Raw genomic sequence first — 26,860 nt, 5'->3', positions numbered from 1 at the left:
GTTCTTGTGAAGCAGTTGGAGTGTATGAAATAATTATAGTGCCAATAATAGTGCCTTATGTTTCAAGAAAGGTGCTTTCACAAATTAGTTCACTTTTATGTCGGATCTTTCTCACTAAACCATTGATTAGAGGTAAACTTAAGCTTAATTGTTTATTATGTATTTTTTTAATGTTAGAATTAGGTATAGTAATAACTGACAATTAAAAACTAAAATAAATTCAATTAAATTTAAAACCTAATCAACTTAATTACGTTCACAACTAGAGCTTTTCCACAGAAGAGCACATATAAAGTTTTCATGTAATTCACTGCCGTACGATATAAATAAGCCAACTTTTGTTTATGAGGCAGTAAAAATGCTGTAAAGCTCCTCCAAGAGTGAAAACTATTCCCAAAAAGGTAACCTGAGTCCCGACATAGTGCTTTTAAAAGTTTCCATAAAGGTGGAAATTATATTAGAACTTGTAAGTTCAGAACTTTGCTTCCCGCTGTGAAAAATGTATTTTATATTGCCCGAACTTTAGTACTTTTCGTTACGACTTGGCTATGCTTGAATATGAAACCGATATGTTTTAAATTTTTCGTATAAAAGTGCTTGGAAATTCCTTTGACAAGGTTACTACAGTATAACTACATATTTCGTATTTTTGTAGCATGTCGACTTGATATTAACTTTTTTCTTTTCCTTTGTCAATTGTTAGTAGAGAATTTTCTTGGATTAAAATAAATTCAAATGGATTAAAATCACGCAAAATGTTACTTAGTGCTCAGCTCGAACCCTCAGACAAAATCTTGTCTTAAAAACAACAAAGTCATCATTTCGGAGTTCGGACTTTAATCTTATTCAGTTTGTATTTGAGAAGAAAATTAATCGTTTCATCCGATATTTGAGAAATCGGATTTGCGGTTGAAAAAGACAAAAGAAAAGTTGATAGGAATTGTTTTTGACATTTTAAACCAAGGGCTGAGGTTTTTTGATGAAAATTCCTGCCGTCCGTCGCGTCGTCGCGCCGCTGTTCTTAGGCCGAGGCTACACTGGGTCGTAACGCGATTTGATTCATGACAAAGACATTAATACAACGTGGTTACATCGCGTAGCGACCACCATAATCGATATTTAGTAATGGCAATAACTAGGCATTGAAACAACTTCATGTTACCTGTTTCATGTTGTACTATGTTATATTACCTGAACGTGTAACTTCGTGGTATCTAAAGAAGAAGCTCAAGCATCTCTACAGTACTCGTAGCTATAATATGCAAATGGTCGTAGTTTTGAGAGATTATGTGATGAATATTTCACGCCATTTAATAAGAGTCTGATTGGTCTTCTAAACACATCTGTATACCGGGCCACCTGCTAATAATATTAATTAGATGCTCAACTACTGAAAAATAGACGCCTGGGTGACTTGATATAATATTATGTAGTATAGTTTTTTCCTTACTTTTTTTATTTGTACCAGAAAAAGCAACAATAAAGAGAAAAAGAAAGAAAAAGTGGACAAGAAAGCACTGATCTCTAATAAGAGATTCCTATGAGTGACCCTTGGCAGTGCGAGAGGTTGTAAAGGGATTACAATAGGTACAACAAAGATAGAAATTATTCATGAGAAAAGCTTAATAGACTATTAGCTTAAGAGACCTTCTCGGAGAAACGCTTAAGCGACGCGGTTTTCCTGGCGCTTTTGGCCTTCTAGAGTTAGGTTTTTCACTCTATCATGATTTCACTGTCAGTTCGATGTAACAAGGTCGTAAAAACTACTTGTTTACCTTTTCTTCAAGATAAGGAAAAACGAGAGTCGCGTTAAATATCGCGGTCTAATGTAACCTCTGCCTAACTTTATAAGGCTTTGGAGGGGCTTACGGAAACTCACAACGTCATTACCTTTTGGGCCATTATTAGACCCATTGTTTTAAAACTCAACGGCTTTGTTTTGGGTTTTGGATAAAGCACAATTTTCTCGCGTCCTGGATTTTATTTCATTCGCGTCCTCGCCTTAATTGGTTAAAAAGTAGGAGTACTTTACGCGCGTACGTTTTAAGCAATTACGTTTTAAAATAAACCACCACGCTAATTTTATTTAATCAGAAATTTAAATATTCTGATTAAATTCGGTCCGCATAATTTGGCACATTGTGAAGAGTTCTTTCACACATAACAAAGCTAATATTTAAATTATAAGTTTTGACTATTTGTTGTAGTTTTATTTCAAGGCTAGCTTATTTCGCGACTTTGTGACGCATTAGAAGTTTATATGTCGGGAACCGTTGAACTAAATTAGTACCCCTTTTTTCATTACAAGTTATCCCTTGACTGCAATTTCACCTGGTGGTAAGTGATGATGCAGTCTGAGATGGAAGCGGATTAACTTAGAACTATCCCTAAATGACACCAGCAAATATCGCGCCAGTTAAGTAACTACTTGTATCTAAAGAACCTTCACTGCCTATCATCGTCACAGCCGAAGAGATTTTAGCTTAGAAGCTCTTTCAATAGATTCAGCGAAGCGTACTTTATTCTGATACAGTCTGTCTGGGCTTCAGGCACTAAAGTATATTTTGAAAGAATTTGCTTCATAGTAAGTATCGTGTTTACATTTAGACTACGGTGCACAATGAAAATTATTGTGGATATTAAAACCGGAATATCGATCGATAATGCCAATGGCTATACTTTACACACGGAAAGAAGTTAGTATAGTGCTCTGTCTGTTACGTTATCCCATACAAATGATAGAGACAAAAATCTCAGTGGTCTTTAACCATTTTGAGTTACCAACCAATCACAAACGAAACTGTGTGTTGAACACCAATTTTTCGAATATTTTTTGAAAACATTTTCGAATTGAATTTCGAATGTTCTTTGAAAATATATTCGAATTGAATTTCGAATGCTTTTTGAAAACATGTTTATGATTGGTTGATGATTCAAAATCGTTTACGCCCTCTGTGATTTTTGTCTCTGTCATTTGTATGGGTTTAATTAAAAGAAGAACGCTTTACTTGTTCTTTCCGTGGGTAGAGTATAGTTATCAAACGACTCAATTTTGTTTTACTAAATTCTGAAAAAGCTGTGCGTGTAAGCATAATAAATGGTAGGAATCATGACAAATGAAATGCTGGGTAACAAAGTAAAAAGTATTTAAATTAAACGCTGGAGAAATTATTTAGGGATGATTATTTAATTATAGTCAGTCAATATAACTAACTATGGTTTTGACCTAACCCTAATTTTACCAACAAGATTTTGTACTGTAACGGGTTTTAGTGGTATTTCGACTGCAAGGTAAAAGGAATTTAAAACTTTAGCGGAAATAAAATCACATAAAAAATTCAGCGAACGTACACATTAGACGTCCAAAAAGTTTCATTAAAAGAAACAAATCTAAAAGAAATGCCTCAACGTGCCAGTTAGATCATTAGTAGAAGAAAAACGTCGATTGAACGAAACGAGCTAGGTTAAAGTATTTTTAGGGTTCCGTACCTCGAAAAGAAAGGAACCATCAAATCAAGGCGAATCAGGCGAATCAAAACCTATAGGGTACTTCCCGTTGACTTAGAATAATGGAAGGCAGGTAGCAATGTCTTAAAAGAACATATAAAGGAAAATATCCGAAAACTCAAACGAAATAAACGAAAAATCAAAGATTTGTGTTCTCGACTAAATAATGACTTTACTAAATCACATCAATTCGCTGTCTGTCATTGACTTGCAAATTTTTATTATACTGGTTTGAAATTTCTTGTACCCTGCGGAACCCTTCGTGTGCGGGTCCCACTCGCACTTGACCGGTGTTTCTTACGTTAGCGTAGCTACGTAGTATTTGTACACCTGCAATGCGCTTAATTCGACCTCCCCAGAATATGAGCTTGGAGATAAAACCTGAGCGCAAACAAGGCAGATTTTATGTGCGCTGTACGTGTTTTAATAGATGCTGCACTATAGCAATATAGCTCCATTTTAAAAACTTCTTCAAAAGTATTCACGCTTGATTTTATTGTTTACTCATAGTAGTATTTTTAGAGCCTAAGGAATTACAATGTCCATGTTTATTTCCATGCAGTCTTCACCGCGTATTCGTCGTAGATTTTCCTGCATTTTTCCAACCCATTGAAAAACTATTACTAATATGCTATAACTCTCAGGGCACAATTAACCAAGTAATTAATGATAATTGATATAATATGATTAGAATAAGCTATAGAATTGTTTTTGTACAGGCTGCCAGCTCTTTTTCCATGTTAATTTAATTTCTTTAAATTCCGTTGGAATTTTTCAATACCCTTTTTCTTTCTATATAATAGAGAGAACCTGAGTGCAAATTCTCACGTTTATAGAGTTCACCCCAATAGTTTGAGCTGGCTGTAGTACCAAAAATCGACGACACGGTATCCTATTACCTTTGAATTTTTCGCAACAAACAACCTTTGAATTTTGTGCTACTCCTACTAATCCATAAGTTCTTCCTTTTCACAAAAGATTCAAAAATGTGTCGTGTCACTATCAGTTTATGGGTAAAAAAAAATTAGGCCCATCCGCTAAACCGATTTTAACGAAATAAAGGTAGATTTCGGAGGTGGACATAGACTACTTTTTATCCCGGAAAATTAAAAAATTCCCACGGAATTATTTAAGAAGCTAAGTCCACCCGGACGTGGTTGGGTATCATCTAGTGCAAATATGGGCTATATATTATTCACAATCCCATATAAAGGGTAGGTACCTAATATTATATTCTATCAGGATACCTATTCAATATGTATGTGCATTTACTAGGAAATGGGGCGTTCTTTGTAGTATAATCCCTGATTCCTCGCTCACAAGATGGAGTCTTCAGCTAAGCCTTGAGACTGGTTGAGCCCCTAAATTGGCGGTTTGGGAATAATACCCCTCTCCATTTTCTTAGGAGACTCGGGAGGTTTACGAATTATGTACGTTAAATATTTAGGTTCGGTTCGGAAAGTTTATGAAGGACTAGTTGATGCCCGCGACATCGTTTAGGATCTTCGATTTAAGTTTATAAAAATCCCGCAGAACTCTTTGATTTTCTGGAATATAAAGTAGCCTACGCCACTCTAGGTTTTTAATTGGGCTCCTACCTGCCAAATTTCATGATTATATGTAACGGGAAGTACTCTATAAGTTTTCTTGACAGATACGACGGACAGATGGACAGACAGACAAACAACAAAATGATCTTATAAGAGTTCCTTTTGGAGTATGGAACTCTAAAAATCAAGTTGAAATAAAATATTACTTTATTTATACTCGTATAAAGCTGTATGTAGGTGTACTTTTACTATTATGTTGACGTTATTCTATTAAAGTAATCTGAGTTTGTAAGGGTGTTATAAACATAAGATTAACATCTGTTTTAAAAACCAATTTATATCTTATTCGATACCATTAGAACAAAGAACTTACGAATAATTTAGCACCAGAAAACCAATACTTCAACTCGACTTACTCCATAACAATAACCACATTAAGGTCGCGTAAATAACCCATTTCTATTCAGTGTTTAACTTTGCATAAATCCCGCTCCTTTCATGGCCGGAGCTTCTCTTCAGACGTATTCAACAGAACTTTCTACCAGTTTGCATGTAGTCTTTTGTTCGTAAAGTACGCTCTCTCGTGAAAGATACGTACCGTACGAACGTAGTTAGGTGCAGGAAGAACTATTTTTAAGTTTTACCCATTCTCTTGTACAACACAATGATATCACAATTTTCCATCTGTGGTAGGGCTGCCATTTCAGTTTCTTTATCACTTTTAACTAAAAATCTATACATATAATAAAATTGTAGAAAAGTGGTGTCTGTACAATGGAAATATATAAAAAAAAGTAGCAGGGGTTGTTATTGTATCGATGTCGAACCCGAAATTGTAATTAATTTTTTTTGTCTGTTTGTCTGTGTGTTTGTGCATGCTAATATCAGAAACGGCTTATTCGATTTAGATACGGTTTTCACTAATATATTGTAGTAAGCTTCACTTAACATTTAGTGTTTATTTCATGCCAATCGGTTCATAAATAAAAAAAGTTATGTCAATTTAAAGAATCACGCTGCCCGAAAAGTCACTATTCCACGCGAACGAAGTCGCGGGCACAGCTAGTAAATATTATATTGTAGAAGCTTAGAGAATTGTGGAGAAAACAATGGGACGCCTTTGCCCACTTGTGGGACAGTACGGACTAGTTTATTAACATAATAGAATCACGAAGTTAAAGTACAAACAAAAACAAGTAGAAACAAAAATACTCATTTATCTAATTAGCATAATGGGATAAAGTATAGAGATGCATGTAGAAACGGACACTAGTCCTTTGGGTAACTTGTCGTGATGTAAGACTAAATAATATAATTAATAATAATTAAAAAAAAAACTATTTGCTTTGTTCATTTAGTTGTTTATAATAGTCTGTAAAATAGTAGAGAGTTAATGGAATAAAATACAGTAAGATACTGCATTTTTAAACGGCGCAGTACAGGTATATACCTACTATGGGGAGATATTTGAGTCTTCCAGTATACTTGTAATTGCTATTCTTTTACGTACCTAGGTATTCTGTGTTTTGTATTAGCTTTCAGGAGGAAAATAGCTTTGCATTCTTTCAGCTTTTTTTTAAAAACTTACCTGAAAACTAAGATTCACAATAAAATGTTACAGTTCTTTTGTAAAAATGGAACACAATGGAAATAGAGATACCTGTGACAATACACAAAAATGTACATTTTGCCTTTTCTTTGTTACTATTCAAATAAAGTTTGCTACTCTGTGGTGTACTAAATATTAGACGTAGGTACAAGTCTATTTTTAACCCCCGTCCCAAAAAGAGGGGTGTCATAAGTTTGACGTGTCTATCTGTGTATCTGGCTGTGGCATTGTAGCTCCTAAACTAATTAACCGATTTTAATTTAGTCTGTTTTTATTTCAAAGGTGGCTTGATCGGGAGTGGTCTTAGCTATAATCCAGGCAAATCCCTCTTGTTCTCAGGCATGAAGATTTTCTCACGATGTTTTCTTTCGCCGTTAAAGCTGGTATAATTAATTGTTATAATGCACAAAGCATAGGGTGCGTACCCGGGATTGATCCCCCGTCCTCCTGAAGTCCGAACCTAGGCTATCACAACGTTTTACGACTCTGGAGATAATCCTCCTAATAATACAAACTCACATTTGCACTCTTTCTGCATAATTCTATATGTATACCCATACCTCAGTAAAAATTATTATTATGATTCCGTACACAGTGGGAAAAACGGAATTTTCTCGAATAAAAATTTTCAGGTCAGGTAGGTAGGTACATAAAAACCAAGAGACAATTTATCAAATCAATTTGTTCTCTCAAGAATGTATTTAATAACTCAAAATTTACAAAACCCCCGACACAAAAACCTCTATAACAAACTAGAAAAGAGCTGATAACTTTCAAACGGCTGAACCGATTTTCTTCGATTATAGCTAAGAACACTCTCGATCGAGCCACCTTTCAAACAAAAAAAAACTAAATTAAAATCGGTCCATTTGTTTAGGAGCTACGATGCCACAGACAGATACACAGATACACAGACACACAGATACACAAATACACACGCCAAACTTATAACACCCCTCTTTTTGGGTCGGGGGTAAATAAAATACTAGATAGATAAATAGAGGTAAACCCAACAACTCTGACTGCATAGCAATTTAGTGTTTAGCAACCACAAAGGTTATTCGATGAATCTTAGCTCAAGCTATAGACGTAGTTAGAAGCTGTGTGCTGAGCAAATACATGTCCTACGGATTGTCTGTGTAAGCTGAGTGCTGAGTCAACACCCTTAGTGCTTAAAGGAGATACATATTATCCGTGTGTGTGTGTTTGGAATGTATATCCTTTCAACTAGATATTGATTTTATAACGTAGTTCATAAGTAACTATCATGAATTTAAATTAGATAAATTAATATATGCAGCATTTGGTAAACATGAAAAACTAATAAAAAGCAAAAACTTTGAATCCATATTGTCTTTTAAAATGAATGCATCTTTGTTCGTTTGGTTTTTTGCCCCTTTTGGGTTTCTATACTTTTCATCTGATTGCGATAATACTTTGTACAATTATTATTAGGACTTGCAAAAAGGTTTCTGACAGACAGTACAATAATTGGTGGCATGCGAGTCGTTCATTGAGGCATTGCAACGTATTCCGGCATTTAATCCTAGTCTACATTAATATTATAAAGAGGTAGGTAAGGTTTGTAAGTTTGGAAGGAGGTAGGTAATCCTCTGAACTACTCATCCGATTTCAAAAAGTCTTTTAAAATAGCTACATTATTCTCAAATGACTGTAAATTAATAAAAATTCAAATTCAAATGTTTTATTCAAAGTAGGTAACAATGTACACTTTTTGAACGTCATAAATAAAATAATTCAATCATAAAACATAAAATATAAATTAATTGTGCAATTTTAAGCTAGGTAAATAAATTTCAGTACGAATACAATGTCAATAGCTATAAAATTAACAATACATATAATTAACAATATTATTATCAATAATGATGAGATGTAACATTAGGTACTTCATTGTGTTAGAGGAGCTGTCCAAGCGTCCTAAAGATAGGTGCTATAGGTATGTATCGCTGACAAAGTCGTGGGCAAAAGCTAGTGTTTTATAAAAGCTAGGGATACAATTTTCCAAACAATTCCTAAGCTCAACTTCCCAAAGGAGTTTATTTCGAGAAATCCTTATTTAGTATGCCTATATCTACACCTTAGAAGTTCTAAGACCCAACATTTACCTAACTGGGCTTTTCAAGTAAACTAAAAAGGTAACCTTGCTATCTAATGAATTCCATAAAACACTTACTACGAGATACTGTAAATCTATTTATGGATGGCAAAAAGTCTCGTTCGCAGGATGAGATGAGTGTTTTTGCACTGGTTCCCAGGCCTAGCGCACCTGTTAGACTAGACTGGTGACATTGAAACGCTAGTTTTTTTTCTTGTTTAGATGCCTATGCTATTATCGTTGGTACTGGTTTAGGATAAAAAATGCCTATAATCTACATGTGTGAAGGTTTAACTTGTTAAGTGTAGCACCTAAGTATCTATTCAAATACTAACAGTACTACTTTTTTGTCTTTTTTTTCTTCGCCTACTTATTGCTAATAATAATTTGACTGACAATTTCTTTAAGTTTAGTACCAATATTATTATATCTATTTGTAGCTGATACCCGCGACTTTGTCCGCGTGGATTAAGACATAGATAAATTATTTATGCCACACATAACATAACAAAAGAGGGCAGTGATAGCCTAGTGTTTAAGAAGTTGGCTTCCTATTCAGGACGTCTTCGATCCCTGGCACCTTTTCGGAGTTATGTCCATTTAAAAAAATTAAATATCACTTGCTTTAACGATGAAGGATAAATATCGTAAGGGAATCAGCATGCCTGAAAGTACTAATGTTCTCATAGGTTTGTGAAGCTTGGCACTCATTGGATAGCTTGGTAGACTATGGCCAAACCCCTTCTCATTCTGAGAGGAGACCCGTGCTCTGTAGTACGCCGGCGATGGATTGATCGTAACGATGATGATGATAATCAACTTATTACCAACATATTGACTTTTCAATAAGTTTATCACTTCCAACTCTATCACAATTCAGTGAACTGATTCTAATAGAACCCGCCTTCAAGATTTATACTTAATAATTTATACTTAAGTAACTGTGAAAATACTCCTAGAATGAAGAAATCTCTAAGGAAAAAAGGAAAAGCCTTCCAAGCTCCAGACAGATTGTCTGCACTTACTTTATTTTCCTCTGTAGGTAGATAGGTATACCTCAATTTTACCATACCGTCTGTCAATTAAATACACTGTATCGGGAGAAAAATACCTAGCAAATATGATTTTTTATATAAATAGCCAGTAACAATAACAAGTGTAAATTAAAAATTTATAACACCCCTGACAAGTGAAGGTTACAGTAATAACTAGAAAAGAGCTGATAACTTTCAAACGGCTGAACCGATTTTCTTGGATTATGGCACACTCTCGATCAAGCCACCTTTCAAACAAAAAAAACTAAATTAAAATCGGTTCATTAGTTTAAGAGCTACGATGCCACAGATAGATACACAGATACACACGTCAAACTTATAACACCCCTCTTTTTGGGTCGGGGGTTAAAAAAGGGATCTTTGCATGGATATAGTTAAAAATCACATCACATATTTTATTCCGGGAAATCAAGGAAACTTAACAGAAACCAAGAGAGGAAAAAGAGGTACGTCATTTTCCTCTGTAGGCACTAGGGATACCTCGATTTTACCATACTGTGACTGAGAGCTGAAGAACTGAAGAGCTAAGTTCTGCAAGTTTTATTGCTAGTGGCTTTTGGTTTTAGGTTAAAAGCTCAATAACCCTGTTACACCAACATAATATACGTAGCGCTTAATTGCGTCAGAGCCTACAAAATGGCCAATGGAGCGGCAAATAGGCCTTCTGCCCCACTTGACGGCCTAACATTGATAGCCGAGAGGACAAACTAATCCTCTCGACGGTACTTCTGGTTCGAGAGCTCGTAGAAAATTTTGAGAAGGTACTCATGTAAATACCTTCTTATAAAAACCATGGACAATTGGAAGGTATGCACAAGGACAGACAAACTGATTTAGAAAAATTTTGTAATGCTGTCACTTTTTAGCAAGAGTATATATTATTACGATACGCTTACTAATAACAAGTTCAGTAGGTAATCATTTTAAATTTTCGATTAAACTAGGATTAAACTAAAAATCGGTCAAGTGCGAGTTGGACTCGCACAGGAAGGTCCGTACCATAGTACAAGAAATAACACTTTTTTTTTCGTAGCGGCAATTTTGAAATTTCTTGTTGTTATAGCGGCAATAAACATACACATTTTGTGAATATTTCAGCTCTCTACCAATGGTTCACGAGATACAGCCCTCTGACAGCCAGACGGACGGACAGTGGAGTTTTAATAATAGGGTCCAGTTCGGTAGCCCCGTTGGCATTTTTTGGGTACGGATCCCTAAAAAGCATGTTAAATGTTTATGACGCCATATTTCATTTCAGACCAACTCTACTAATTAGTACTTCTAATAGAACCATGGTACTTCCTACTACTACAGCTACTATGGTAGAAGGAAAACCTAAAGAGTTGTGGATTGGATTAGTTAGCAACCTTCTTATAGCGATTGCAGCAGATATAATCACAACCTCCTCACAGTTTCCCGCGGGCTCTCGCCCTCCGCGACGCGGGCCGTGAAAAATGAATTTTCAGCCTGTTCTAGCGCCTGAAGGAGGGTAAATTGAGGTTGAATAATTTACTTTTCGGTGCCTCTTATTGCGTGCTTATTTCCCTCTCGAGTCGACGAATTTATTTTTTCGAGAGATCCGACTCGACGCGCCGTTGTATAAGATTGTATTTTTTTAACAAAGGTTGCTGCTGCATACACTTGTGGATTTCGTCGAATTTTATCCTCACGTAGTAAAAGGGTCTGTGTGATTATGATTTTAGGGTAGAATAGAAGTATTTCTATTTAAATAAACTTGTACAAGTACTTTTGAATCGTCAAATAATGCCTTTTCGAACCACAGAGCTGATGACCTACTAACTATTTGGTACTGCATACCTCATATTTTGTCATGTTAATAATAATAATATATGATGCTAGTATATGATACTAGCTGATGTCCGCGATTTCGTCCACATGGATTTAGGTTTTTAAAAATCCGTGGGAACTCAGTGATTTTCCGGGCTAAAAGTAGCCCATGTAATTATACTGCGTATAATCTATCTATTCAGTAGTTTTTGCGTGAAGGAGTAACAAACATACACATACACACAAACTTTCGCCTTTATAATATTCGTGCGATAAAACACGCTGTAGATGAAAGCCTAGATAACCGTTTTGCCCTGTTCAATTAGCCGAGCGAATCAATTCGGCAAGCTCCAATCATAGCATGTGTTAGTACTTAGTCAGCAATGCATGAATTAACTTCAATCAATTCCAAATACAGATATCTGGGATAGACCAAGTATCTACCTAATCGTAGACTGTATTTGCTGCTTGGATAACATATTGGTTTGAATGCTGAGCAATGAGAATAAGTTCTCCAGAAATTGAGTCAAATTAATTCATATACCTACCTATTTTAATATTATAAATGCGAAAGTATGTCTGTATGTCTGCTAGCTTCACGGCCCATCCACTAAACCAATTTTGATGAAATTTGGTACGGATAAAGCTTCAATCTCGGAGAAGGGCATAGTTTCTTTTAATCCCGGGCAATTAAAAGTTGCCCCGGGAGTTTTAAGAAACCTAAAACCACGTGGACGAAGTTGTGAGATGCAATCTACTTGGTACAGAGATAGTTGCATCTTAGAGATAGACATAGACTTCTTTTTATCCCAGAAAATCAAAAAGTGCCCACGGATTTTCTCTCAAAAGTTGCTTGAGTATAAAAATGGTTTTAAAGAAATTCCGCAGTGTTTGCACGAAAAGACAACTGGACCATAAGTCTTAAGAAGTTTCGATTTAAATAAAACAAAAATAACTAGAAAGAAAAGTTTAATTACATAAACGTACATTGCAGGCTTAGGTAAGTACACATAGCCATAGCCACAGAGATAGGCAATAGACCTGCCAGTTTGCTATAAGTAGATAGATACAAATTCTGAAATGCTGGTGTAACGTCGAATTTAGTAAAAAGTTTAACAATTATTTTGTAAAAAAATTAAGCATTAAGTGTTTGTCAACAGCTGTTCTAGCCGTGTACAAAATAATACTTATATACAAACTGAATACTCAAAGCCTTTGTTGCTCGTGTATAAAGCACGTTTCGTTGGTGGTTTTGAAGAAATTACAAAAAAAAAATTGTACGAAAAGACAACTGTTGCTCGAAAAGACATCCTGTACTTTAAGTCTTAAGAAGTTTTCCATTCAAAATGGAAACTACTAGAACGAATTTACATAAACGCATATTGCAGTCTTGTGTAGCTAAATTTCGTTTACCGAGGACTAGTTTTCGGTGCAGCTTTCTGCAGTTTTTTACACAGTTAACTTGTATCGCGTTTCCTTAACGACTTTTGGTAGAAGTTTTCCGGCTTTTCTCACACAAAGGCGAAATATTTGTAGGTTTTCCACTTTTTTCTTTAATGTTGCATGCGACACTTTTTAATGGCTACCATAATGAGTTTTAATTTTAGTCGGAAATGCAAAAACTAATTCTCTTTTAACTGAAAATAAAATGAATCTTTATTTGTTAAACAGAAATATTAGATACTAACAAAAATCAAAATGAAAGCAAAATTGGTATTTCTGGTGATTGACAGGCATTGAACAATGGATGATAGACGCTGCTTGATGCCGAGTTCTTCGAGAATGGACTTATTCATCTGTAACCTGTTCCATGACTCTCCTAATATTTTTCTCCAGCACCACATCTCCAGCGCATCTATTCCCTTCTCGTCGTGCAAACTAAAAAAAAACTTCGTTAGCGTGATTCAGGTTTCATAGTGAGTGATTGAAGATACTTGTGGTGCCACCTAGTGAGATCTTTGCGACTTGCTATCAGTCTTAGATTCGTATCGTATTAACTTGTGGTGACCGCCACAGTTGCTGGACCCGACATACAATCAAGGTCTCGTGACCCTAAACCAAGAAGGCAGGCCGTAGGCGACAGAAGAACGTAACCGGGGAAACGTTATTCCCCGCGCCACACCCGGGCAAGGAGGTCATGCCTCGAGGCCCGTACCCCGCCTTGACCTAGGTCAAACGGAGAAGACCCCGCAGCCTGTATCGCATCGTATTGATATGTGGCGACCAAATGCATTGGGTCAAAATGCGGCAGACTTTAAATAACGCCGTAAAGTACTTGAAATTTACGGACCCACATAAACATTCCAATCACGTTATTGCTTTACGAGCATTTTTCCACTTCCATAATAGTGCGAAGCGTTACGGATCGTAAATTGCGAAGTGCCGGCTCGAATGTCCGGGACTATATTTTTGCGAGCCCTGTTAAGCTGTTAAAGAGGGGTTTTCAAGTGCCACATTTAAATATGGTGCAGTTGATTTAATTAACTATTGAACGGCGTTAAATTTTACGTTGCACAGCTACTTGCCATATGCGTTTGCTCAAATCTCTAGCATATCTCTTTTCTTTCCATTGATATACCACACTCGAAATCAATTAGGATTGAAAGGATCTAGGAAACCACCGCAGTCTGTGACTACGTCTACGAAAAACCCATCAGTTTTTTCTGATCGAAATCACCTAGGCCATGGTAGCCAATGTGGCTAATTCTGTTGTACACAATCTTTATCACAGGTCTAAATATTGTATTACCATCCCTTTTATAATGCTCTCTTTGAAAAAGGATAGCGTTAGATTTAGCTCTTTAATTATTATTTTTAAGTTTAGAGATAGTGAACAACAGAAGTATAGCTACATTATTAAACTACTCAGAAGATAATATTATAGTCCCCAATAATTTATAGTGTGCGTAAACAAAGGTGCTTTATATAAACGAGAAAGATCAAATGCAGTTACGTTTTAACTTGCTTCCAATCCTAAAAAATCCAATAAATTTTTGACCTTACCCGGCATTCACCATTCGCAGCCAAATAAGCTATAGCCACTAAATCAACGAGGCAGTTGAGATATGAAAAGCTCGGAAACCGTCATTTCCTTAGCTGTCACTATCAGGTCATCAATCCTGTGGCGAGTTTCTAACCAGTTAAGCCTCAACTGTGTCCATGTTTTTATTGTCTACTTTTGGTTTTTTGTAAGAACAACTCCCTTCGACGGTGTTCTCAGTTCCCATTAGATTTCAACATGAGGTTATCCAATAAATTTCTGAGAAGTCGGCAACTTTTTGGATTTTTCTCTTCTGGGACTCAAAATGTTCACGGGTGGCGATGTTTGCTCACTTGCTCGCTATTTATATATTTGAAAAAAATATTCGCAGAAAATAACTTAACCTTTTTTAATCCGACCCATATGATTCGCAGCCAAAAAGTTATATAAACCAACGAGGTATTCAAAGGTGGGGTATTCAAAAGTAAATAGGCATTTTCTAGCCAAGCGCGGTCCATATTAGCCTTTCTATAAAAAAAAAACAAAACAATCTTCCCTTAAATATTTTAACCAACGAGGCAGTTGATATATGAAAAACTCAGAGGCCGTCATTTCCTTAGCTGTCAGCGTCAGCTTTCCAATCCTGCGGCGAGTTTCTAACCAGTTAAGCCTCAACTGTGTCCTTGTTTTTGTTTAGTCTACTTTTGGTTTTGGATGTTTCCAAATGCGTTTGTTTAATCTACTCTCGTGGTTTCGTTAATGTATTTTGTATCTTGTTTAATCTGTTTATCTGGTTTCGGTCCATGTTATTTGTTTAAGCTAACTTTTAGGTTTTCTATAAGTATTAAGACTATAAATTTGTGAACTCAATAATCGTTGCTTTCCTAAAGAGGTTTTTTTACTAGGAATTAGATTTTATTTTTTATTTTTTTATTTGGTTTAAAAATTGACTTATTTTGGGAAGGATATAAGCTCGCAAAAATCAAAGAGTTTCATCGGAATTTCGCAAAACCTAAATCCAGGCCGAAGAAGTCACAGGCATCAAAATATAATGATAACCCGACGGCCAATAGCCATAAGATAGCCATAAGAACATTAACAAATAGTGAACACCTATTATAACTTGTAAGATTCTAAATATCAGCAGCATAGAATTGAATAAAAGCATTCCTATGTTTAGCTAAAGTAGTCGTATCTCCATTCGATCTAGAGTCTAGACATTACCCGTAGGTCTTTAGGCATCAATCACACTACCAACGGTCTTGATTTCTTAGTTCTGCGGAGTCTGCCTAAACTAGGTCTGTGAGGTCTAGGTCCGTGCCTAGGCGAGGTCGCAGAGTGGAAGAATAAAATAAAAATCGCACCTTACTAAATAATCGTGGAAAAATTAAACAAAAGTCAAAATCGTCAATTTTGGCTATATTCGCTGAGTAAAGAAAGTATTATACCTAATAAGGTTAAATATTTGACCAACTTGATAAACTTATTTTGTGTGTGAAAAGAAGGCTGTCGCATAAATAAATAATTATCAACTATCGGATGCCACGACTTCGTCCGCGTGGATTTTTGAAATCCCGTGGGAACTCTTTGATTAAAAGTAGCCTAAGTCACTCTCGAGGTCTTTAACTATACCCAAACAAAAGATCACATAGGATCACATCGATCTGTTGCGATCGTGCGTTGCAACGTGGTCGAAGGATAAACCAACAAACCAACACACTTTCGCATTTGTAATATGGTTAGTGATTTGGAACGCTGAATTCTGAATTCTAGAACCATAGAGTAAGGAATTTACTCATGTTCTAGAATGTTGCCTGTGTGATCGACGCCTAAGGTCTTGAGAAGGGCGTGCTGCGTTCGTTCACCGTCGCGGCCTAATGGCATTGTAAAAGTTTAATGGGATTCCGTGCAGGGCTCTGTTTCTGATGGATTCGGTAGCACGCTGGGATCTGATCATCTAAGTAATAAGTTATATGCATCGCCTTCTATGTCGATTAGAATTAGACTTATAATATTGGGTTTTATAACCCAATTTATTGACTTATGTGCTAAACCAGGATATCATCTATCTCTATTTCAAATTTCAGCCAAATCCATCAAGTAGTTTTTGGGTGAAGGAGTAACAAACATACATACACACATACACACAAACTATTACTATTACATTACTAGAATATGATGTCCGCGACTTTGTCTGCCTGGGTTTACGTTTTTTAAAAATCTAAATTAAAAAAAAAATTAATAGATCCGCCTCCTAATCGGAAGTCTAATCGGAAGTCGGAGGTTCGATCCCGGGTACGCACTTCTAACTTTTCAGAGTTGCTGTAACAGTGAAGGAAAACATAGTGAGGAAACCTGCATGCTTGAGAGTTCTCTGAAATGTTCTCAAAATACGCATTGGCCTACTGGCCAGATATACTATGGCCACAGTTTTACGATCCATAAAACTATGCTATGTTCTCATTCTGAGAGGAGACTCGTGCTCCGTAGTGAGTCGGCGATGGGTTGCTCATGATGAAGTAGTAGTAGTTCCCAGTACACAAACTTAAATCTCCTCGGACAAAGTTGCTAGTCTTATCTGTATGTTGGAATCTACCACTCTATTCATATTTTCCTTGTATTATATAGAGCTTCTACAATGCAAATGTCACAGGCTAATAGTATGCTAAAAGTTTAACGAGATTCCTTTGCTCTGAAGGACTCATTGTTTTCTCGTGGACTACATTAGCTGACTACTCTACATTTTGCCACATGTCATTCTCCTCTTTTTAACCCCCGACCCAAAAAGAGGGGTGTTATAAGTTTGACATGTGTATCTGTCTGTAGCATCGTAGCTCCTAAACTAATGAACCGACTTTAATTTAGTTTTTTTTTGTTTGAAAGGTGGCTTGATCGAGAGTGTTTTTAAATATAATCCAAGAAAATCGGTTCAGCCGTTTGAAAGTTATCAGCTCTTTTCTAGTTACTGTAACCTTCACTTGTCGGGGGTGTTATAAATTTTTAATTTACACTTGTAATATTATTTATACTCGTAGCTTTTGTTGCCATGACCAACTTAGGGGTTTACCAACCGTTTTTGATCCATTCGTAAACGTTTGTGTTTGCTCGCTATATTATATTATCATCTACCTATCACTGGCCCACTACTGAGCACGGATATCCTCTCAGATTGAGAAGAGTTTGACCATAATCTACCACGGTGGCCAAGTGCGGATTGGCAGATGTCACGCAAGTTTTTGGGAACATCATGGAAACTTTCAGGCATGACGGTTTTTTTATATTCTGATAAAAGTTAGCCGTTGACGGCGATCTCACCTGATGGTAAGTGAAGTCTAACTTGAAGCGGGCTGACTTAGAAGGGGTATGACAGTTTCATACTCTGATGTTTTCTTCACGATGATTTCATTCACCGTTAAATTGACTATCAATGATTCCTCAATTCAATAGCAAGACCAGAGCAAGTCCATTAGAAGATTTGGGTAGGTACTCTGGAATATCAAATACCACTTAGGCTTAGGGGATCCGTAGCAAGGTAATCCATCAAAGAGCCATATTAAACCTTAACAATGCCCACAGACGACGCAGTTCTTTTTAAATATTTACGTGAACAATGGTTAATTTTATTGTTAAGATTTCAAATACCTGTATCTACAGCATGTTTGATAAATCATTAATATAACATTAAAAAATGCGGTATACCTATGTATGTATAATCAAATAGTTACACCATACATTCCATACATATCCATACCATACATTCTTTCATTGTTACTTGACAAACGTTCAAATTCAAACGGTACTCCTACGAGACGGAATCATTTCCTCGATCAGCTGTTTGCAGGGTGGTGGACTATGCTCGAATCCTTCTCATTCTTACAGGAGACCATAGTCATAAGCCGGCCATGTGTAGATCATGATGATGAATTAAACGACTAAGACTATTTTTTATTGAAAAAATAACATTATTTTATCCATCCAAAGTAATAAATCCATTACATTTGTCTTGTTTGTTAGTCAGTATCGTTCGTTTATCTATAAAAATTGTCAATTATCACACTAATATTATAAAGGTGAAAGTTTGTATGTATGTGTGTGTGTGTGTGTGTGTGTATGTTTGTTATTCCTTCACGCAAAAACTACTGGACGGATTTGGCTGAAATTCGGGATGGAGATAGATAATATCCTGGATTAGCACATAGGCTACTTTTTATCCCGGAAAACCAAAGAGTTCCCACGGGATTTCGAAAAACCTAAATCCACGCGGATGAAGTCGCGGGCGTCAGCTAGTTTATGATAATACCTACTGTTGAGAGTTCCAAATAGTGTAATGGTACTAAAGAGACATGTTTCGGTATTACCCTAATCGTTATGTGGCTTCTGGGCATACTCACATACCTAAATATTAATGACGTCATTACCCGAACAGACTACATTCACGCTTCGGTACGGAGCGCTCGTCACCGACGCTTTAATAAATTTATCTTGTCAAGGGGAATATTAAGCAAGTTTAGGAACAAATTACGAGCACAAAGTTGCTCGCACCTCCCAAGTTCGCGCGTAATTACGGTGGCATTTGCCCTAATGTCCCCTCCCAGCGCGCCGTTTCACTGGCGCAGGCCATATCACGGATCCGTTTTGGCGCAAACGAGCATAGATAACCGCTTTATTGCTTGACGTGTTGCCAGAATTCATTCTTCCTCGGGAATCAATAAGCTTACGAGCTAAGCTGAGTGTCCATTTATCAGCAGACACTGACAAACTCTCGGAAGAAGAAGATATTTATATCAGCATTCAGCAGTACCATTAATGCACATTTTTTGCATAATGATAGAGCAGGGGAGAGGAAAATCAGTTCTCGTGTCTTCGACGTTAAACACATAGCTAGTTTCATCTACAGTGGCAAAACAGATAGCTAAATCTAAATAAATGACGTCAGATACACACATGGGCCATCTCGGCACCAATTTTGAACGTAGCACGCGCCGGAACGCATGTAAGAAATTCGAATGACGATATATTAGTCAGTACTCAAAAGCACTTGTAAAAGCTTAATTGAATAAAAATATTTTGAATTGAATTGAATTTGAATTGAACTCGCCGCATTTCTTGAGCACGTTTTGGGATATCAATGAAACTGACGAGGTCATTCGCATTGTCGACTGAAAAATTCACCGCGTTCAAGCGAGTAGATGTGCGCGCAGGCTTGCCTTAGTAAGGTCAATAAACGGTCTTCAAACTCGTGCAGTCTTTCGACGAGTCCTTTTATTAAACGTTGTTTCATCGTCTGCCCTAGAGCTATTAAACTCAGGACAACTACTTACTTTTTATATAAAACTAGAGGATGCCCGCGGCTTCACCCGTGTGGAGTTCGGTTTTTTTGAATCCCGTAGGAACTCTTCAATTTTCCAGGATAAAAAGTAGCCTATGTCCTTCCCCGGGATGTATCCCAAGTCTACCAAATTTCATTAAAATCGGTTCAGTGGTTGGCCCGTGAAAACGTAGCAGACAGACAGACAGACAGACACACTTTCGCATTTATAATATTAGTATGGATAAAAGTGAATCATTTCATCGTGGTTTATTCACGTAGTATAAGTACGAAATCTGAATAATTCGTTTCTCTACATTGCTGTCTGGTTCATTTATGCCGTTTTTCTTGGTGTATTTTGTTTAAAAAGTTATAACCTTCTAAACCAGCTCCTTTTATCAACCATCGATCTAGAATTAGCAATAATAAATGCCTAATCTTTTCATCTTTTGCTTTTTGATTTTTTAATTATGTAATTCAGTTCTACTTCTATGTATTTCGTCACTATCATGTGACTTATTGTAAAATAACGATACCTTTTCTAGACAATATTAATCTTTCTTTTTTGCCTTACCTACCTAAGTAGTGCCATATAAGTATCAAAGACAAGACTTGTGTAACGTGTAATGGTAAAGGATGAGCCCAGTACCAACTACCAGGCTCGCAGTGGTAGCTAGGAGTGTTGCGGCGTTGTGAAACGGAGCATGTAGGTTAAGAGCCCTCCACGCTTTGTTAGCGCGCTCTAATCACTGCCGGCCCTCAGAGGCACGCGACTCAAGGGCTCCTGGCGCACTAGCGTTTTGTGCATCACCCCTTTGCCGTATCTCCTACCACTCTATGCTTGCCTGGTATCTGCCATTTGATTAGTAAAGAAAAATCTGAATTGGCAATACAACGTTTTCTAAACTAGTCCTTTTGTCTCGTATTTAAACGAGATGTAACTCATGTACCTCAATGTACTGTCATGACAAAAGTATGGTTCGTCTTTGAAATAAGTACCTAGTAAAATCGTACTTTTGACATCTATGACCTTCTAAAGATAGTCATTGTTTGACATGATAGTTCACACATAAGGTTTAAATGACGAAAGAGAAAGGGATCTCATTTTGTACGCATTATGCTACTAGCTTTTTTGAAATTTTGTTCACCCCTGTACCATTTAAACTATCTAGGTGCTAGGAGTTTGCTTTACTTTGTCGTAATAAATCACGAAAGGTCACATAGATTTGGCTGTCAGATCGACTGGCAGCTATCCAAGTTATACTTAATTTTACATAACCTCAGATTTGGCTCATACTTTTTGGGAAAAACAAGAAAGTAATCTAAACAGTTATTTGGTAGCGGAACGCTAAGTACAGCTATATTTTTTAGAAAATAATTCTTTTGGGCTCCGATTTTTGAGGGAATGTGATTTTAGGGTTTTGTGCCTCAAATGGAAAAAAGGAACTTATGTAGGATCACTTTGTTGTCTGTATGTCATGCGTCTGTCTGTGTGTCCATTTGTCCGCCTGTCCGTCTGTCCGTGCAACCGTCTGTCAGTCGTGTCTGTCAAGAAAATCTATAGGGTACTTCCAATTGACCAGAATCATGTAGGGTCATATAGCACAAGTGAAGGAAAAAATTTGAAAAATTTGTACTTACATCATATATTTTTTAAATGTAAAACGTAACTTTTTTAATATAAAGGCAGTTTTACGTAACTGCGGTGTCACGTTTTTAACTTCAAAAGAAAAGACTGTGGCTTGCACGGGAAAGATATTTTATTCGTTATCAGTAACGATATCCTAGTAGGGGCTGCGTATCCATTGTTGCTTCCGGAAAATTTATCGGCTCTTTGGCGACCGTGCGATGAATTTGTAATTGGATTTTATGAGGCTTTTCGTTTGCGAGTTGTTGGCAACCATCTTGGGACTGTAGGTAGCAAAAGTTTTCTGTTAATATTTTTAGTTACGTACTAATGTTCTGAAGTTTTGATTACATTATGTTCCTTAGGGCTGAAATATACTTTCGCCTTTGTAAATATGAATGATTGCTTTTTGCTATTTCTTAGCTTTTGTTGTTACTGATGATTGTGATAAGAAGCGAGAAATATAATTTTTCATGGCATAAAGGTTTCCGACAAGCTAATAATGAGGTTGGTTTGCTTGTCCTCTGAGAGGGGTGTTTAGAGGGGTGCTAAAAGCGGGAGGGGGAGGTGGTAAAACTCATTTCCTGGCTGTCGACGGAAGCCCAGCCGGCCAATAAGCATGGAAAAATTGTGTTCAGAAATGTCTGGCCATTTTAAGTTTTAATTTTGTATTTCCTTTATATTATTTGATTTCTTCAAGTGTTTTTCCTCTATTGTTTGGTAACCAGTTGGCTTTGATGGAAAAAATTTCGTTAAGTATAGACATTTTGGATAGATTTTTGGAAAACTTTTTTATCGTTTAAACTATTTATTGTATTTGTGCAGAGTATTTTCGTCAAGTCCCGTTGTCCCCGTTAGCAGTGTCTTCGTTAATGGGGACAATGGGGAAATAAAATTATTAAAAGCTCATCCCGTCTCTATGAGTTGAGATAAATGGTTAATAAGGCACAGGCAACTTCTCATTTCAACAGCGAATAATAATATAATATCTTAGGTACTAAATTAAGCTAATATGTAACATCGTTCTGGTACACATTTCAAATATACACAAAGAGCAAATTAAGTGATTTCTTTAACAAATTAAGTAACTGCATTGCTAAAAAATACCAGTAGGTAGGTACTATGTACATTACTGGGTATAAATAACGTTAGTTTAAAAATTTATTCTCGCATAACCGCTTCCCGGTAACCAATTTTGTTATAATTTAGCTGCTGCATATCAAATTATGCCTAACTTACCAAATATATCTTATGGGAGGTTAGAATACGTGAAACATAAAGTTGGCTTGGTTGCCATTAGTTTAAGAGCCCGTGTCCAGGTCGCTCCTGGCAACCTGCCAGGCTAGTTGGCAACTACACATGTAGGACATCAAGTTTTAACATAACGATGCCTCTGGAGAGATCATCAGAATCTTTTTTGTAGGCAACTGTTTTCGCTCCTTTAGAAAGGACAATGACCGAAATACAAAGGACCTTGGACCTCAGAGCGGTTACTTCAGAAATAGGTACTTAATTATGATTTTTTAGGGTCCCGTACCTCAAAAAGAAAAACGGAACCCTTATGGGATCACTTTGTTGTCTGTCTGTATGTCTGTCCGTCCAATCCGTCCGTTTGTCCGTCGTGTCTGTCAAGAAAACTAACGGGGTACTTCCTGTTGACCTAGAATCATGAAATTTGGCAGGTAGATAGGTCTACGTTCCAGTAGTTACTTGGTTATTTAGATGTAACAATTGAGATATATTTCAGTGCTAAAACGTTTTATTAGCAATGTTCTTGTTAATCTTAGTATCTAAATAAAGTTTTGCTAAAACAATATTCAAAAGATCAAACAACGAAAACATAAAGTATTCCTTTTCTATGTTAACGTGTTCTATCGTTAGAGTTGAAAACACATTATTTGAAGCAACAAGAATATTAAAGCGAAGAAAATATAAAAATGTAAAACTGAAATGTGAAAATCGTTCAGAAGTCGTGTCGAGTCGTTTATTTAACTACCCCTTCGCTCTTCATAGGAAAGATCTATAAATTATCGTTTCTCGTATCATTTGTTCTTGCACAATGCAGTAGAGGTGGGCTACAGCTGCTTCTGTGCTGTGCTGTGTGTGCTGTGAAGAATGAAAATGATTTAAATCATTTTCATTCTTCACAGTGATTTAACAGTGATTTCCCAAATTTTGCACTAATAATAATCGTTTGATTCATTGGGTTAACTAGGTTCTATAATCAAGCTCAACAGCGCTGATAAATTACAAGTGGTTTTTCACGAAAATGATTTTTCAAATTTTGTACTTACGATTGTTTGCTACGGTAATTTAACTAGATGTTTTTCTCTTTCTTACACACAGTAATGTTACTGTTCTCGCTAGCAAATTCTTTAGCCTCTTAACACCCGATAAATTAGAATAAAAACCCACCCGATAAATTAAAAATAAAGAAAGTGGGGTTAAATGTAATATGAGATTTTGCTTCGTGACTTTGCAGAGGCTACTTTAAGTAAAGTAAAAAAAAAAAAACATGTGATTTTTCACATGCTACATGTAAAATGGTCCATCTCTAGTTATTTAGATATGGAATTCAGTGTGAAGTCACGCCGTTTTCAATTTATTTGGTGCTTATGTGTTACCGACGACGCCAGCACAAAGTTATCTCGTCTATGTGAAAATATTCGCCCGCTTAGGTGTAGTCTCAGAATAAGGAATGTAGTTTTCAGCTGATACGAGTAGGTACGTACACTTTCAAAGTGAGTTCCTTGTCAAAACTTAGTTCGAGTGTTGTCGCTCGCACACTCTTTAGCGTCTTAGGTCCAAGGTCATTCAGGTAAATGTTAGATGATAATTTGCTTTATGATATTTATGATGATGCTTCGTGAGTTTTTATAGGCTATTTTGAGTAAAATAGCAAACGTTACACAATATGAAAACCTTTCATGTGTTTTTTCACATGCTATCTGTGAAATGGTCCACCTCTAGTTTTCATAGGGTATTTCATGGATTATTTTTCATAGGCTATTTTGAGGAAGATAGCAAATGTTACACACATGAAAAGCTTTAATGTGATTTTTCACATGCTATGTGTGAAATGGTCCACCTCTAGTTCTTTAGATATGGACTTCAGTGCAAAGTCACACTGTTCTCAATTTATTTGTTGCTTATGTGTTACCGACGCCAGTACAAAGTTATCTCGTCTATGTGAAAATGTTTTCCCGCTTAGGTGCAGTCTGAATATGGAATAAGGAGTGTACATAGCTTTCAGCTAATACGAGTATGCACGCTTTCAAAGCGAGCTCCTTATCAAAGCTTAATTTTATTCAATTTTAAATAGTTTTATTTAGGTCGCTTTTATCATTTAAGTAATTAGCGTTTGTATACTTTGCGACAGATTGAGATGGCAATCGGGATACGAGGTGTAGGTTAAATACCATTTCCTTTAACGGTGAAGGAAAACATCGGGAGTAAACCTGCTAATGTTCTCAAAGGTGCGTGAATGTGAAGTCTGCTATTCCGCACTTAGCCAGCGTGGCAGATGGCCTGAACCCTTCTCATTTTTCAAGGAGATCCATGCTCAGTAGTATGCCGGCGATGATGATGATGATTTTGATAAACATTGCTAATTATTTCTCCTTTAAAAAGAAATTAAGATAGTTAGGGTCTTTATGAAACGAGTTTTCAGCCTCTCATATTTCACTATTGTTATTCCTTTGTGTAACAGTAACAAAAGGTGTTAAGTTATTTAATACACAGCTCGGTTAGTATGACAGAGGCTCCATAATTATTTTTAATGATCGCCGCGACGGCCATCTTTCTGAATATTCATTCAATAAAAGCCCCTTCATTTTTCTAGAGGCTCTCTAACCTAATTTGCGGTAATGAGTTGGGTGCGTATCTTTGTAAGGCTTATAAAGCAAATTAGATGGCTCTGTCACTTTGTCATTTTTCGCTCTAGTTGATTACTAGGTAGATACTTTTCTGTTACACTGGGACTGTATTACCTACTTTTGCGTTACGTACAAAATTTCCCTTTTTGTTCCTTTCTGTAACGACATTTTGCTTAAATATTACAAGAAGCCATTTATTTTCCTATTCGCCTGCAGCTTTAGCAGCCTTAGCTTACTTGTAATTATTAGTGGGTACATATTTTCTGTTACACTAGGAGTGTATTAGCTACTTATGAGTTACGTACAGAACCTCTTTTTATTCCTTTATGTAACGACATTTTGCTTAAATATTTCAAACAGCCATCTATTTATATTCTCTTCTGTAGCGTTAGCATTAGCTTACCTATAAATTATTATCACACTATAATATTATAAAGGCGAAAGTTTGTATGTGTGTGTGTGTGTGTGTGTGTGTGTGTGTATGTTTGTTACTTCTTCACGCAAAAACTACTGAACGGATTTGGCTGAAATTTGGAATGGAGATAGATAATATCCTGGATTAGCACATAGGCTACTTTTTATCCCGGAAAATCAAAGAGTTCCCACGGGATTTCAAAAAACCTAAATCCACGCGGGCGAAGTCGCGGGCATCGGCTAGTTAAGAATATTTATGTTACACTGAGGCTGTATTACCTACTTTTGTGATACGTACAGAATCTTTTTTACATTCCTTTTTGTCACGACATTAGCATAATCAGTACGAAAAATTGCGGATTTTTCTACGTTTTGTCGAATTGCTAAACTCCAAGAATGCGTTGTCACTGGTTGTCACACTGAATTTGCTACTGCTATGAAAGCTAGAATCTGAGGAGTGGTGAGTAGGACGAAGCAAGTTTATTCTCGGCCCAAGCAAAACTGAGTATCGTCTCTGTTGCACGCAAGGCGTTCGCTAGTAAGTACCTGTATAGGTACATAGAAATAAAAATTTATTGTTACAAAACATAGCTAAATGGATTTATCGGTAGGTAAATGAAATTCATACATTCATAAAATTACTTGCTGGAAAAGGTAAATGCTGCAATGTTATGTATTTAATTGGCACAGTTTAGCTCGCAACAAATACGCAGCTAACTTCAGCCAAATTGCTGATACAAAGTACAAAACATTTTGCGGTCATAATTTCCTCTGAACACCCATTTTAGATCTCATCTGGCAGATAAAAGCGTGCGTTGAGTTTTTTCTTTTTTCTGAAAAAATAAAATTAGTAGGACCCTACCACATACACTAAGTATAGTGAAATAAAGAACCAGAAATAGGTAATTAGGGGTAGAGGAAAGTACAACCACAAAATTGATCGAAACCAAATACCTAGTTATGTAGTGGCATACCTATCTTCTTTAGTTTTCTCTGGTATTTGTTCACAGAAGTTTTTTATGCGCGAT

General features: G+C 36.4%; 2 protein-coding genes across 4 annotated transcripts in view; both read left to right on the top strand.

The window, feature by feature from the left end:
• The window catches only part of LOC123873049 (persulfide dioxygenase ETHE1, mitochondrial), a 35,258-nt gene extending 25,690 nt beyond the window's left edge, over positions 1-9,568 (top strand). The window contains exon 7 of the mRNA XM_045917715.1: positions 9,525-9,568. The gene's annotated coding sequence lies outside the window, so the exon portion shown is untranslated. The remainder of the gene's footprint in view (positions 1-9,524) is intronic.
• LOC123873041 (amyloid-beta-like protein) overlaps positions 1-26,860 on the top strand; it is a 171,686-nt gene that overhangs the window by 4,239 nt on the left and 140,587 nt on the right. The window lies entirely within an intron of this gene.

Source organism: Maniola jurtina, chromosome 16, assembly GCF_905333055.1.
Source record: "Maniola jurtina chromosome 16, ilManJurt1.1, whole genome shotgun sequence".
Taxonomy (NCBI): Eukaryota; Metazoa; Arthropoda; class Insecta; order Lepidoptera; family Nymphalidae; genus Maniola; species Maniola jurtina.
This window is presented reverse-complemented; position numbering and strand designations above follow the sequence as displayed.